Genomic DNA, 14,416 nt, shown 5'->3' on the forward strand with positions numbered 1-14,416 from the left:
ATACACAATAGTCTTCCCAAAGACTGGTCAGAAAAACCAGTGTACCTAATTTTAGTTGACTTCGAGAAATCGAGAGTGTCAGACAAAAGGTATAAATACACAAACATACACATGCCACTAGCACCAACAACAGCACTACCCAAGCAATGCCCAACCCAACAACCCCAAACTTACCAGAACTTGCAATTTGGACAATTATTTTTGGTAAAAGAAAAGAAGGAAGAACAAAGACACCATACATGACATAAAACACCAGCCCTCCTTCACCCTCTGCCCCCAACCCTGTCCTAACCTCTTTCATTTTCTCTTCCTTATGGCAGAATACATTTACATTTGAAGAAATTTACTTTTTAGAATAGAGAGAATCCCAGAGAAGGGAAGCTCATAAGCAAAGTTATCAGCAACAAAGAAGGTCAACAAACCAACTAATCAGTGTTAAGAAGGTCAAAACCCAAAGTAGCCCAGAGAGTGTCCCTGGGAACATGGAAATTCCTCCTCCCATTACCAGTCCCCAGGTGGTATAACTAAGGTTCTACTGCCCTGCCCCTGGCAGATGGTGGGATGGTGACAATCATTCTGTGTGCCTGTGGATTCCTCAAAGAGAAGATAGGAGAGGAGGAAAGATAGATAGATATTAAGTCTTTTATCTCATGACAATAATGGTAAAGATATTTGTAGCAAGTATTGAGCAAAAAGGAGTTTTTGCTGAAAGAGTTCTCTCACCCACATTTATCCAGTACCCTTAAAGGATTATTTAATATTTTCATTAATATTCAGTATTAATACAATTAATATTTAACATTATTTCTAAAAAAGATTTTATTTATTTATTCGACAGAGATAGAGACAGCCAGCGAGAGAGGGAACACAAGCAGGGGGAGTGGGAGAGGAAGAAGCAGGCTCATAGCAGAGGAGCCTGATGTGGGGCTCGATCCCATAATGCCGGGATCACGCCCTGAGCTGAAGGCAGACGCTTAACCGCTGTGCCACCCAGGTGCCCCTAATATTATTTTTAAAAGGATCACTTCCTTTGGACTTAAATGGACGTTACCTGTAAGTGCCCTGTAAATGGTTTCTGCCCCTTGCAGCCTATGACTTCGAGAAGCATGTTCAGACATCACTTCCTAAGTATCTTTGTGTACAGTGCTTAGCATAATTCATGAGGACATGGAAAGCCCCCAGTAAGCGTTGGCTTCCATTGTGATTACCGCTGATCTAACTCTGGGGTCACCATGAGGAGGCCAATTCCTAACATTTCTTAGGCTTATTAAGGAAAAGCCAGTGGTGTGATTTATCAGGATTCTGGCAGTGAAAGAGAATGAGCCCCACCCCTGAGGTTGGTTGTAATGACAAGGTGTTAATGAAGGACGGCGTGGGTGCAGAGAAGCAAGGGGTGGCAAAGCACCAAAAGACTAGCAAACCTAAGTAGTCATGAGAATGTTTTATGCCACCAAATTCAGATGTTAAAACTCTAACTCCCAGTAATGGCATTAGGAGGTAGGGCCTTGGGGAGGTAATTAGGTCATGAGGGTGGAGATTTCATGAAGGGGATTAGTGCCTTTCTAAGAGGAGACAGGAAGGCCTGTTTCTCTCTCGGCTCTCCATCGTATGAGGATACAAGAAATGTCCATCTGTAAACCAGGAAGTGTTCCCTCACCAGACACCAGATCTGCCAGCGCCTTGATTTTGGACTTCCCGAACTCCAGAACTGTGGGAAAAGAAATTTCTAGGCCACCCAGTCTATGGTAATTTGTTAGAGCAGCCCAAGAAGACAACCACCTTTGGGCTGAAGAGATAAGTGGTAGCCTTAGTCACTGCCAGAGGGGAGAGGCAAAACAGTAAGGGAGGAGGAAAGAAACACTGTGACTTCTTTCTCTCCTGCCCTCTGATTTCCTTGTCAGTATCACTCTCTAGCTGAACCCAACTTGAAGGAGCCCCAGATGAAGCCTAGAGGCGGCCTCCTATGCCAGAGATGGGTAAACAGGAAGTCAGGGGGGAGAGAGACAAGAGTATAACTACGTGTTAAGACTCTGGAGTCAAATATATGGTTAATTTGGCTATTCACTCCTGGTGGTTGAAATTCACTTTCCACGAGAGGTCCATCCTGGCCTTCTGTCCTTAGTTCTGGCAACCTCCTTCTCTTCATTAGTAAATGCTGCCCTTAAAACAACCACCTGAGCAACTAGGAGGATATACAAAGACAACTTGTGCTACTTAATTTCAAAGCTCCAGCTCTTTGAACAGCATTAAAGTCTGTTTCTCATAGAAGGCAAATTAGTTAATTTCAAATGTGCTCTGTGAATATCAACAGACCACCCAAATGTTTACTTATTTTAGGCCGGGTCTTCCTAGTAGGTTAAAAGAATCCATTTGCTTTGAGAGAAAGAAGGGGTGGGCATTCATGCATATAAATTGTCTAAATTAAGGGTCAGTTCCATATTAAAACAACATTAATTATTCATTTAGCAGAGGAGAAAAATTTACCTATCACAGAAAACCCCTAGGGTGACATTCTTTTCTACAAACCCGCTTCTAAGCCAAATAACATCCCAAATAGTTCTCTTATTCAACCTTGCTTCCTGAAAATGAGAAAAGCCTGTGGAAAGAAAAACAAACGAATGCTTTATAGTCACACCATGTCTTAGAGGTTGGTATATGCAAGTTCACTTGTACCAGGAGGTCAGATCCAGAAATCCGGAGCTGAAGAATCGTTCACGGAAAAATCCCTAGGCTCTGTCTCTCTAATAAAGCTCAAACTTTGGAAAGTCAGTGGGGTCTCTTCCAGGCCCGGGATTCTGGGGACTAGCAGAGGAGGACCCCTGAGGAGGTGTCTAATACCTGGCTGAGTTACAAGTTCCCTTCCTCTCTCTGTGCCCCCCTTCCCCCAGGAACTTTCTGGAAATAGAACAATCATTGTCCAAACTCAACTCAGTTGTCCACCACTAAAACAGTCTATTTTCCTGCCAACTGGAATGTTTTAGATTTGCAGCAGCAGACTGAAGGCATGTCCCAGGGACTCGAGGAAGAAAAGCCTCCAAAGAACACATTTTTATTTGCTAGAAAACAAGCACCTTGTTCACTTAATCGTAACGTAGTCAGGGATCTGAATCTTTCTACTTTCTTGATCTGAATAAATTGGGTTTGCCACCCCCCCCAAAAAAAACTGTGGAATCATAGCAATGGCTTAAATAATTTTTGTTGTTCTTCTGGTTTTAATGAATCAAAGCTTAATGTGTAGCCTGTTTCGAAAAGTCTTGTGTATGTTGACATTGCTGAAACCCAGGGTTGTTGAAATTTTCACAGTAGGAGCTATCTACCTGGAGTCCACGGAAGAAGCCCTGGGGAGGCCCACTGACCTACAAAGATCTTCCCTGTTACTTGCTAGCATGGTCTGAAATTCGATGTTTAGAGCATATTTCTTTGGATCTTTCACTGTCTTGTTTTCGAGAAGATCCATATCCCAATGCAAATACCACTACTGTTAGGACCCCTGACAGTTTTGGGAAAGGTGGTACAGGGCAGCAGAGTGTTTCCCTTGGCTTGAAAAAGGGGTATTGAAAAGGTGCTAAAAATACTTGCACCTGCCTCATGACTTTTCTGAAATTTCATCACTATGGCACAAATATTTTTCAAAGAGATAGACGCTTAAGGTTCAGGAGGCCCTCCGTATTAGCAACATGGCCTTTGGCAAATCTCTTAAACTTCATAGCCCTCAGTATCGCCATCAGTAAAATGGGGCAATAACATCTTAAGTATTTTTGTGGGGATCCCATGAGATAATTCACATCAAGTCACTAACATGGTGCTTAGAACATAGTAGGTGTTTGGTTAAGTGGACTATGGTGATGACCATCCTATCTGCTCCTTACAAACAGATGAATCAGGAAAAACATTTAAATTTGGACAGAGAAGGGGAAAATGAGGAAGCAGCAGATGGTCGGAACATTTCAATGGCAGCTGGCTCTCGGTTTCACTTAGGCACTGCCTCTGTCTCTTGCTGGGAATAGGGAGGTTTTATAAAGGAACTGTCGCTGCTTTCCGTAGAGCTGATTTGACTCAGAGGAGAGAAGGAGACACAGGGGAAACCATAAATAGATGCAGCTGTCTGATTCCTCAGGTCCATCCCTGGGAGAATATTTACTTAGCTCCAAGGAAACAGTTTTATTTGGCAGATTATGGTTTTAAAGTTTTTTTGCATCTGAATGCTAACATTTCCTCTCTCTCCAACTAACTGCTTTGTAACTTTAATAATGTGGCCTTGTAAATAACCTTTTCTGTGACTACCAGCCCACTTGAAATTTAACTAGCCAGACATAAAGCCTATGTCACATTACATTGCCTCCTGCTGTGATGGGACAATAGTCAGGGAAGACCCTGGAAAACAAAACAGAACAGAAAGCAATGGATTGGGGGTCAAATTGTGGAATGCAGGTTTTTACACAATTTCTTTGTATATCGACCTGATAGCTTGATTTTCTGGTTATACGTTTCATGTCTTAAAAAAGAAAACTTGTTTCATCGAACAAGTAATGCATGTTTCCACAGGGATATGTGACGTCATCAAGGGAGAAACAGGCATGGAACTGAGCTCTGATATTCACCCGTCTGCCAATGCTGCAGGCCTCAGTGGGGGGCTGGGGCTTCCTGAATTTTCTGCCATTTTTATTTAGTCAAGTTCCACCTTGTAGGGACAATGCCCTTCTTTCACGTTAAATGCACCACTTTGTCACTTGGCCCCTGATGCAACACTCTGGGGTTACTACGTCTCAAAGATTGGCTGAAAAGGGCCCTAGAGGCTTCAGATCCGGAATGTGAGACTGCACCATGGGCATCCTCATATCCATTTTCTCATATCTGTCCACCTGTGAACTTTAAGATCCACCTATAGGCTCCTCTCCACTCAAATGCAAATGAAGACATTGGCTTCATTCATTATATTCATTAAATTCTCATTAAATACTCCCAGACATGTTAGAAATCCCTATAGGCCCACCTACGATTCCAAAGTATATAGATCTGCTGGGCTGCTGATCGCCACATCCATATCCCCTAGGGGTGGAAGTTCCATATGCACTATGGACAAAGACCAGCAACTTTCTAGCCAATATTCCCTACCTGGACAGATGCTACCAATGTTATTGCCACTCTCCATCCTTCCTCCCAATCCTAGTAATGAAATTGCAAAACCGAGTTTCGTAGTTCACATAGCTTCTTAGAAGAGGTTGGAAATTGCTTACCAATGGGAAGACTATTTTACTCCTATTATCCCAAGTCCTTATTAATAGCACTACCTTTACCCTGAAAAGTGTCACAATTTCAGTGATAAAATTTGTCATCACCATGTGTTTAGAAGATTCACCATTTGTGGAGGTTACTTGAGAAACTATAATATTTCCCCATATTACTTAAGGCAAGGGCTTGGTTGTTATAACAAAGAGACCCCCAAAATATGGCAGTTTAAAGAATAAAGAGATTTCTTTCTTTCTCTTCTAAAAGTCCTGAGATGAACTACCTAGGACGGCAGGGTCTCTTCCCCACAGGATCATCAAGAAACCAAAGCTCCTTCCCTATTGTTGTTCTGCCATATCTTAGGGGGTTGATTTTGAATTCAAATTCAAATCTACATGTTTGAATCTGGGTTGTAGTGGGGGTTCCAGCTAAGAGGAAGGAGAGGAGGGAGTACAAAGGGGAGAACTCCCAAAGAGTGAAGGCCTAGAAGTAAAGGCATTCCACGTTATTTCTGCTCCTATTTCTGCTGGCAAGAACCTAGCTACATGGCTTAGTGTCTTAGCCCAAGTTTCTTTGAAAGCAAAAGCTTTTGTGCTATTTTATTAGCAAGTGCAATGCCAAAAAGCAAAAGTGAGGAGAAAAATGGGATGCAACAAAGGAAGGAGTGAAAACAAATATGATTGTGTATTACTGAGTTGGCCAACTCTTGGTATCAAGTGTGACAAGTTATTCTTGTGGGACCATCTTTTGGGAGGCCATGTGAACTGCTGGAGAGGAATTTATTCACTGGTTTCTATTTCCTGTTGGTAAAAGTTTCAGAGGCATTAAATTTTCTGAAGTTTGAAGTTGCACAACTTTTCTTCCTTCCCTTTCTTCCATCTGTCCATCCATCTATCCATCCAACCACCCATCCAACTCAGGTCTACAACGTACAGTTCTGTGAGTTTGGACCAATGAACACAGTTGTGTAACTATTAACATAAAGATAAGCACTAGTCTCTCATCTCAAAAAGTTCCTTTTTACTCATTTGTAGCTAAACCCTCCTCTCACTTCATGACATTGGTCTTTGTTCTGTCCTTGTGTTTTGCCTTTTGCAGAATGTCATATAAATGGCATTCTATTGTATGCAGCCTTATGTTTCTGGCTTCTTTCACTTAACATATGTGGTTGATATTCACCCATCTTGTTTCCTGTATCAACTTATCCCTTTTCGGTGTTGTGTCATATTCCACAGCATGAATGGAGCAGTCTTAGGATACATCAGTTCAAAGACATTTTGACTTGCCTGCAGTTTTGGATCCTTATGAAGAAAGATGTTATAAATATTTACATGTGTGTTTTTGTATGAGCAGATTTTCGCTTCTCTTGTAAACCCCATCATAATCTTTTGGGTTACATATTAATGTTTCTACAATAGAGATAAAAAAAATTGGATTTCAGGGGAGTTAAGTAACTGACCCAGGGTCACATAGCTAGGTGAGTTGTGGAAACTGGATTTGAACCCAGGTATCTCAAGTTCATGGTCTTTGAGAAAAAGACACAAACAGGAGCGCCTGGGCATTCAATGGGTTAAGCCTTCAGCTTAGGTCATGGTCCTAGGGTCCTGGGATGGAGCCCCGTGATGGGCTCCCTGCTCAGTGGGGAGACTGTTTCTCCCTCTGCCACTCCCCCTGCTTGTGCTCTCTCTCTGTGTCAAATAAATAAATTAAAAGAATCTGCCCAAAAAGAAAAAAAAAAAAGACACAAATAATACATTACACATGGACAAGCACATGTATAATAAGTCATATAATAGAAAAATGGGCGCCAATAAGACATGATGGAATCTGAGAAAAGTGTGCCTAACCCTCTACCCCCTAGATGATCATGGAAGTCTCCAAGGTGGGTCTACAACACATGAGCAGGTGTTCTCCAAGCAAGCAACGTGGTAGAAGGGCTGAAATGTCAAGCATCCCAGGGATGGGGATTGGGTCAGTTTTGTTGTCTTCTGCCTCCCAAGCACTTAGAAGAGTATCTTGCATACAGTAGGCACTCAATAAATAGTTCTCATATGAACAATGGGATTCTAGGCAAAAGGCATAGCAGGTACAAGGGCAAGGCACTTGGCTTGCAATGAGTCCCTTTGCCTGATACATGGCCTGTCTTTCAGGTTCAAGAGACATTTGCCAGCTAAACCCTTGTGGAAACCTGAACATGATTTTTAAATTTCACCTGTCCAATGAGCCCTGGGAGTCAAGAGTTTTTATCTCTAGTAATCCCCTTTTGACGAGCCAGGCTTTGGCCTTTGTGGGCTGCCTCAAGGTGCAAACAAAACGGAGATGTGAAACTTTGGAGGCAGGCTTATATTCCAGTATTCTGCCAACTCTTCAGATGTCCTGGATTCTGTCCCTTGTCTCTAAGGCACCAGCTTGGATTCTGGCCAAAGAAGGCTAAAGCCCATGGAGTGGCAGTTCCCAGAGGACAGAAAAGGGACTGACAAGCTACTGTTGAAGAAGCTCACCCAAGGGTGTTGAGGCAGCTGCCCCAGGTGGCAGGAAGGCAGAGGGGGAGACTGCCACCCCTAATGTTCACAGAAATCTTGAAAACACCGAAAATCAAAAGAAGAATGTCAAATTCTTCCCATGCCAACACTGAGAGAGTAGCAGTTACCATATCAGAAGAGATACTTCTATGTTTTCTAGGGTCACATACAGATGCAGGCAATGGAAGGATGCCTGAGCTCATGCTCTCAAGAACAGAGTATCACGAACATTCTGCATCAGCCTTAATTGTCTACCAATTCATCTTAAATGGCTGCATTTTGTTCAAAATTTGATTTGACCACTGGTCAAGACACATTTTCATTGAAACAGTTTTACTGATTTCAGAAAAAAAAAAAAAATCTTGTCATGTGGTGCTAATGAGAATGGGCCTTAGTGTGGATTGGAGTGCAGTCTTCTGGTGCTTTCTGGTTGCATAACCTTAGGCAAGGGACTTATGTTACATCATCAGTAAAATGAGGATGATAATAGTACATACTTCATAGATTTCTTTGCAAGGAGTCAATGAAGTGATTCCTATGAAACATTTGGCTTGGTGCCCGCAAGAGATGAAGCCTACACAGAAACCCTCCATACACATTAACTGTAATTATTAGTATAAAAAATACAAACAAGGCAGAAAAATATAAAATTTAAAAATCAGCTGCAATCCTACCCCGAAGAGGTAATCAAAGTTAACTGTGTCCCATTACACTGGTGCTTCTGTAACAGATAGACCACAGCCATCTTTTCCTGCCAAGTACCATTGCTCTGTGGTCAATCTTTTCTAATGACCACAGGACATTCCACTGATGCAAAACTACCAGAAGGTATTTCTGATGGAGAAGAAAGTAAAGTTAAACCCAGCAGAACGCCAGCCCTGGCTTCTATTCCTGGCCAAATCCTCATCATGCACATTTCATAACACCAGCTAAGAAAAACCTCACCACAAATTCAACTCTGCAGTCAGGAAGGAACTGCGAACTGTGTCCCAATTTCCTAATCAGAGCTGACCTTGATTGTTCCAAGACATCACCCTTCACCAGCATACTCTGCCGTTGGTGTTCAGAAGAACGAAAAGAAGAAACGGTCAAATCCCACCCACCTCCGCTCCAGGGCTCCTGCTGACTCAGCAAGCAGGGGTCTCCCGGAAAGTGGAAAGTGCCTGGTGGTTTGGCCACTGCCTGCAGGCAGGCACTCGGGCCCCGCTGAGACTTCTGGGGACCAGACGGGGGGGGNCCTTTCATTTTCCACTGCTGCCTTAAAAACAAATTTGATTATCTCCACAAGGAAGAGATTTCTTTTCTCATTCTTTGTTCTGCTCTCTCCTTCTATTTCTATTTTCTCTCCTTCCTTTCTATTTTCCCCCTTTTTCTGCTTCCTTCCCTTCCTTCTCTTTGTTCTTTCATGCTCCCTCCTTCCCTCTTCTTCTCTTTTTTCCTTCCAACTTCCATTTGTTGGGGAAAGTTTAACAAAGTGATAAATTCTTTATTTTCTGAGCCAGAAGGATTTTTTTGTTTGTTTGTTTTTTGGCCAAAGATTTATTTGCAATTGAAAGAACTAGTGAAATAAATGGGCCAAAGTCCTCTGTTATTCAGGCAAAAAGTCCATGGAAAGTACAGAAAGGGTTGAACTTCATGGTGACCTCAGCAAATATATTTTTGGAAATGGAGGACTGGAGTTTGGTTTCTACTCATGCCCATGCATCTCTGGCACTCTGTCCCAGCCCTGCCAGTGGGAGAGTCCACTCTTACAATCAAAGGAAAGGAAGGAGTTGTGAAGATAGGCGTCTAAAACCCCAGCTGTATGTCATTTTCCAGTCTGACACTATTAGCTCTATACTCCCTTCCGAGTCACTGATCAATATATTACAGGAAATAAAGACCTGTAGTCTGCAATGAAAGCCTTCGTTTCAACCCTTACTTACTTATTAGGAAGGTATACAACATAATAGTTAAAAGCAAATTCCCAACTCTGCTATTTATACAGGGTGTCTTCAAGAATATGACAGCCTCTCCAAGCCTACGTTTCTCCATCTCTAAAGATGGGAGTAACCATGGCACCCATGTGACAAGAGTGTGTGTGCAAAGGCTTAGCACAGTACCTTCCTCACTCAGACAATATGTAGCCATTGGTAATTAATATGAATAATTCAGTTAGCTGTGAATCCAACTCATCAGTTTATCATCTAGCCCATGCTTTTCACCAGGAGAACTACACACCTGTTTATCAAATGCTCTCGCTGGAATTGAAGTGCATCATGTCCACAATATTTGATTGGTCTACCAAAAAGAAAGTATTGAAAGAGGAAATAAAATTTGGCCAGCATGATCTGGACCTCTGCAAGCTCCCAGCTGCCTGTGGCTGAGCTCCTTCCTAAATGTCCATAGAGGCTGTGTTGAATAATTGGGCTCCGAATGCTATATCCATTGCCTTCTAGCTTTTAGGATCCACATTTTTCTCATTTTTGAAAACTGGAATAACATATTCCTGTCTCCAATTCCCTGGCCTTGCTCCCAGTCTCTGATTTCTCTAAGATTGCTGACAGTTGTTTTGTAATCACATCTGCAAACCCTTTCTATATTCTAGAATTGAATCCAACTTGAACTCATTATGTGTCTAGTTCACTTTTATTATCTCTTGTGCTCTCTCAGGCTTCAGTTTTCTCTTTAAAAGCATGTTTCTTTAGATATTACATATTATACATACAATACATGTTCATGGCTGAAGATTTCATAAATAAGGTTAGGTAAAATGATGAGGTCAGAAGTCCTCAGTAATCCTAGGGTGCAGACAGAATGATTGTGTTTCCTGATTTACCATAACACCTTCTACTATGTTTCTTTGTAGAAATAGATACACACACTTGGGTAAATAAAGCATGAAAGTTTCCCCATAGAATTCTTTTTCTACAACCTTATTTTTAATGTCGGCGTAGGGCTTGGAGATAACTCATTTGAGCATTTTGGCTTTTCAGCTATTTCAGCTACCAATATTAACAGTCATTACTCTGGTAAAAGGAGTAGGTGCTCAGTACATAGTTGCTGATATCCTGGGGCGCCTGGGTGGCTCAGTCGGTTAAACATCTGTCTTCAGCTTGGGTCATGATCTCTGGGTTGTCGGATCGAGCCCCGAGTGGGGGCTCCCTGCTCAGCAGGGAGTCTGCTTGTCCTTCTCCCTCTGCACCTCCCCCTGCTTGTGCTCTCTCTCTCTCTCAAATGAATAAATTAAATCTTAAAAAAAAAAAAGCTGCTGATATCCTTAAGTAGGGAGCCTCCAGAGGCATGAGAATGTAGACTTCAGGGTTGGAGGTACTGTGCCCTGAAGCTTCTCGCCCCCATGCTATATGGCTGCCCTCAGGCAAATCACCTGGCTCCTCAGAGACTCACTTTTCCTTCAGAGAACTCTTTCCTGTTAAAGGGGGCTGACAGTGGCTCCCAGAGAAGACTAAATAAATATGACCCTGAATATAATGCTTGTAGCACAGTGCTTGGTTCTTAAGGAATATCCAAAAAATAATAGCTATTGTTGCTATATTATTTTTGTGATAAGATTCTGCATGGTTCAAGGTCTATGTACTTTGAAAGCAAAGATGTTATCAGAGGTCGGTGATTCTCTTAATTTAAGGAATTTACATCGTTAACTCCATGCAAAGCGAAAGGAATGTGATGGTGCCCTGTAAATCTCAGCTTAAGTCTTTGTGTTCAGGTGCTCATTGCACATGGACTGTCACTTCTCCTATGATGGGACATATATATTCCTAAAACTTACCCTGTTGTGCCAAGTGCTATGATAAATACCACAGGGCTCAAAGGAAATGGGGTTATAGCAGAGGTTCTCAATCACTCATAAAATCTCAAAATCTCATAGACGTTTGCCCCTCTCCTTAGGGGACACTTGCAATGTCTACAAACATTTTCGGTTTTCACCCTGGTGAACAGTGGTGAAGAGAAGGCGGTGGGCAAAGGCCAGGGATGTTGCTAAACATTCTACGGTCCACAGGACCCTCCCCACGGTACAGAATTATCCAGCCCAAAATACCACTAGTGCCAAGGTTGAGAGACCCTGGGTGAGAGACAAAACACTGGGAAATTTGTCCAGGATTCATTAAAGAAAAAAAGACTAACAATCTAATAAAAACAGGAACACAGCTTCCCCACGTGAAATGGTTAAGAAATGCATACATACTGCAGCAAATATTGCAGTTGGCCTTGAAGAAGACTGGCCTTGGCTTATGGAGATGGGCATCGGAAGGGTTACAGCTCGTGGGCCTTTGTGAAGTGGTGGGAGCCGGGTTATCTGAAATGGGACAGAAAGTTGTAGCACCAGACGTAGATAGGTGTGGCTTACAACACCTGGGATGACCTGAGGTGGATGGTGGATGTTTGAGGGGGATGGGGTGGGGCGATTTTCCACTCAGCCCAGTTCCAGCAAGGGCCAGTTTTCTCATTCATGTACTGTTTCCTGGGGATGAAATCATGCATAAGCAAACATGAAATGTAGTTATGTCCGAATTATTCCTTAATATATCAGTGGAATTGGAACAAACTCATGTTTTTCAAAACATATTTTATAGCACAACTGCCTATATAGATATATAGGCATATGTATATATGTATATAGGTATATGTATATATACATCATTGCACTGAACTGATTTCACTAAAACTAGCACTCACAGCGAGAATGACCCTCCACAATGTGACAGCTTTCATTATCAAAAAGACTTTTAACCTATAGAAATTACCAAACGGAAATGTTCCAGAGAAGCAACGAGGGCCTTGGTAAATAAAATTCTTTCACACGCTGTTGTATATAGCACAAAACTTTTCCGTGACCTGGCAAGTGGGCTGTGCTATTTATAACAAGGTCTACTTTAAATCCTGTATAATGAAATATTTAAGGGTGAAATTATATATGTGGGATTTGTTTCAAAATAATCCAGGTGGGAACAGTGAATAGTGGGGCTTAGAGGAAAAAGAATTGGCCATGAACTGATAAATGAAATTAGGAGATGGAAATATGGGGCTTGGTTATAATCTTCTCCCTGCTTTTGGATAGTTAAAAGAAAAAGAAGAAGAGTTAATTTAGAAAATTGTATGCAGTCCATCTGCAATCAAGTCCATGTAAATATCGATTTGAAAATGGTGGTACCGCGACTCATGCATATCAAATTCGCGTGTAGCTACCGCAGTGAAATGCCACATTAAAGAGATGGGATGTACAGAAGGTATGTAAAGCCTGCTCAGTTACCACAATTTCCAAAGGACCAGCTCTTATAAGGAGAGGACGATGATTAGTAAAATCAGGTGTCAAAAGGAGGAAATTAACACTCAAGTCAAGGTCAGTGACCAGGGCCAACTACTCAGAGTGTTGTTTCACAAGCTGAGAATAGAAGAAGCCCTTAAGAGTGGAGGTGAGACTGACCCTGTGAATCCTGACTGAGCAGGGGAGGATATCATGGTGGCTAAGAGCTTGGGTGGGCCTCACAGTCTGACCTCACCGAGGAGGCCTGGGTCCACCAAGTGACCTTGAGCACATTAATCTAATCACTCCGAGAAATTTTGTTTCTCTTCAGGTTTATGAAAACTGGATTCTCCTTGTAATGAAAAAGAAAGGCGGGGGGGGGGGCAAGTTTTAAAGAAACAACGACAGATTTGCCTGTGATAATAAAGGCATGTCAGAATAGACTTGGGGGAGCTCCTAAGTGATTTTGAGATACTCTTTGGAGCATCTAATGAAAACAAGAAATAATCTCCCCTAAAAAATGCACGAATGAGTTCACAGAAACATTTGCATGCAATGTCTGAAGAGTCACAGACCCCCTTAACATTCCTTCAGGGCACCAGGTGAAGAACCTGGATGAGAGGCCGTGCCAACTGTTGGTCTAGAAGCCAGGGGGTAAAGACGGGTTCAATATATTCCTGTCACTATGGCTGCTTCTCCTGACCTATTTCTCCTGCCAGAACTCTTTCCTCCACTCTCCAAATTCTACCCCCTTCTTCAAAGTCCCTCACTTTCTAGAAGCCTTTCTCAGAATTTCTCCTCTGAACTCAGAAACTTATCAGTACTGCTATTTTGGTCCTTAATCAGATGCTCTCTTTGGGTGCCTGTCTCTGGATACCTGTATATGTGCCTCTGTGTGTGTGTGTGTGTGTGTGTGTGTGTGTGTGTGTGTGAGACTGAAAGCAACTTGAGAGCAACACCATGTATCACACTTTCTGGTATATCCCCCCAGAACCAATCATGTAGAAAACTAACAAATAAAACAATGTCATAGGTGGCTTGGAAGTAGGTACTCCTGATATTCTTATCGAACAAATGAGTATTTTACTCCTTTCTTTGCGCCTTTCTCTAATACTTTAAGCTTAGTGCTCTTTGCTCCTTCCGTTTGGAGCACCCTTTTCCCAGGACTCCCTAGCAAACCCCCATTTATGATTTGACTCTCAGCTCAGAATCTTCAACCAAGACCTCTGCTCCCCGCTGACCTCCTTCCTCCTCCCCGGCCCTGTGGCATAGCCTCTGGAAGATCTCTGCCATGCTCCTACATGTGGGACAGCAGATGGCAACGATTCCCCACGGGTGGTCTCCCCACTGCTGGAAATACACGAGGCGCATGGAGTTTGTGGTACATGGAGGAACACTTATGTTTGCTTATGCACTTATT

General features: G+C 42.4%; 2 long non-coding RNA genes across 2 annotated transcripts in view; one reads left to right on the forward strand and one right to left on the reverse strand.

Annotated features, from left to right (window-relative positions):
• LOC109490206 overlaps window positions 1–14,416 on the forward strand; it is a 231,471-nt gene that overhangs the window by 192,478 nt on the left and 24,577 nt on the right. The window lies entirely within an intron of this gene.
• The window catches only part of LOC117801915, a 60,419-nt gene that overhangs the window by 45,082 nt on the left and 921 nt on the right, over window positions 1–14,416 (reverse strand). The window lies entirely within an intron of this gene.

This window comes from Ailuropoda melanoleuca, chromosome 4 (assembly GCF_002007445.2).
Source record: "Ailuropoda melanoleuca isolate Jingjing chromosome 4, ASM200744v2, whole genome shotgun sequence".
Taxonomy (NCBI): domain Eukaryota; kingdom Metazoa; phylum Chordata; class Mammalia; order Carnivora; family Ursidae; genus Ailuropoda; species Ailuropoda melanoleuca.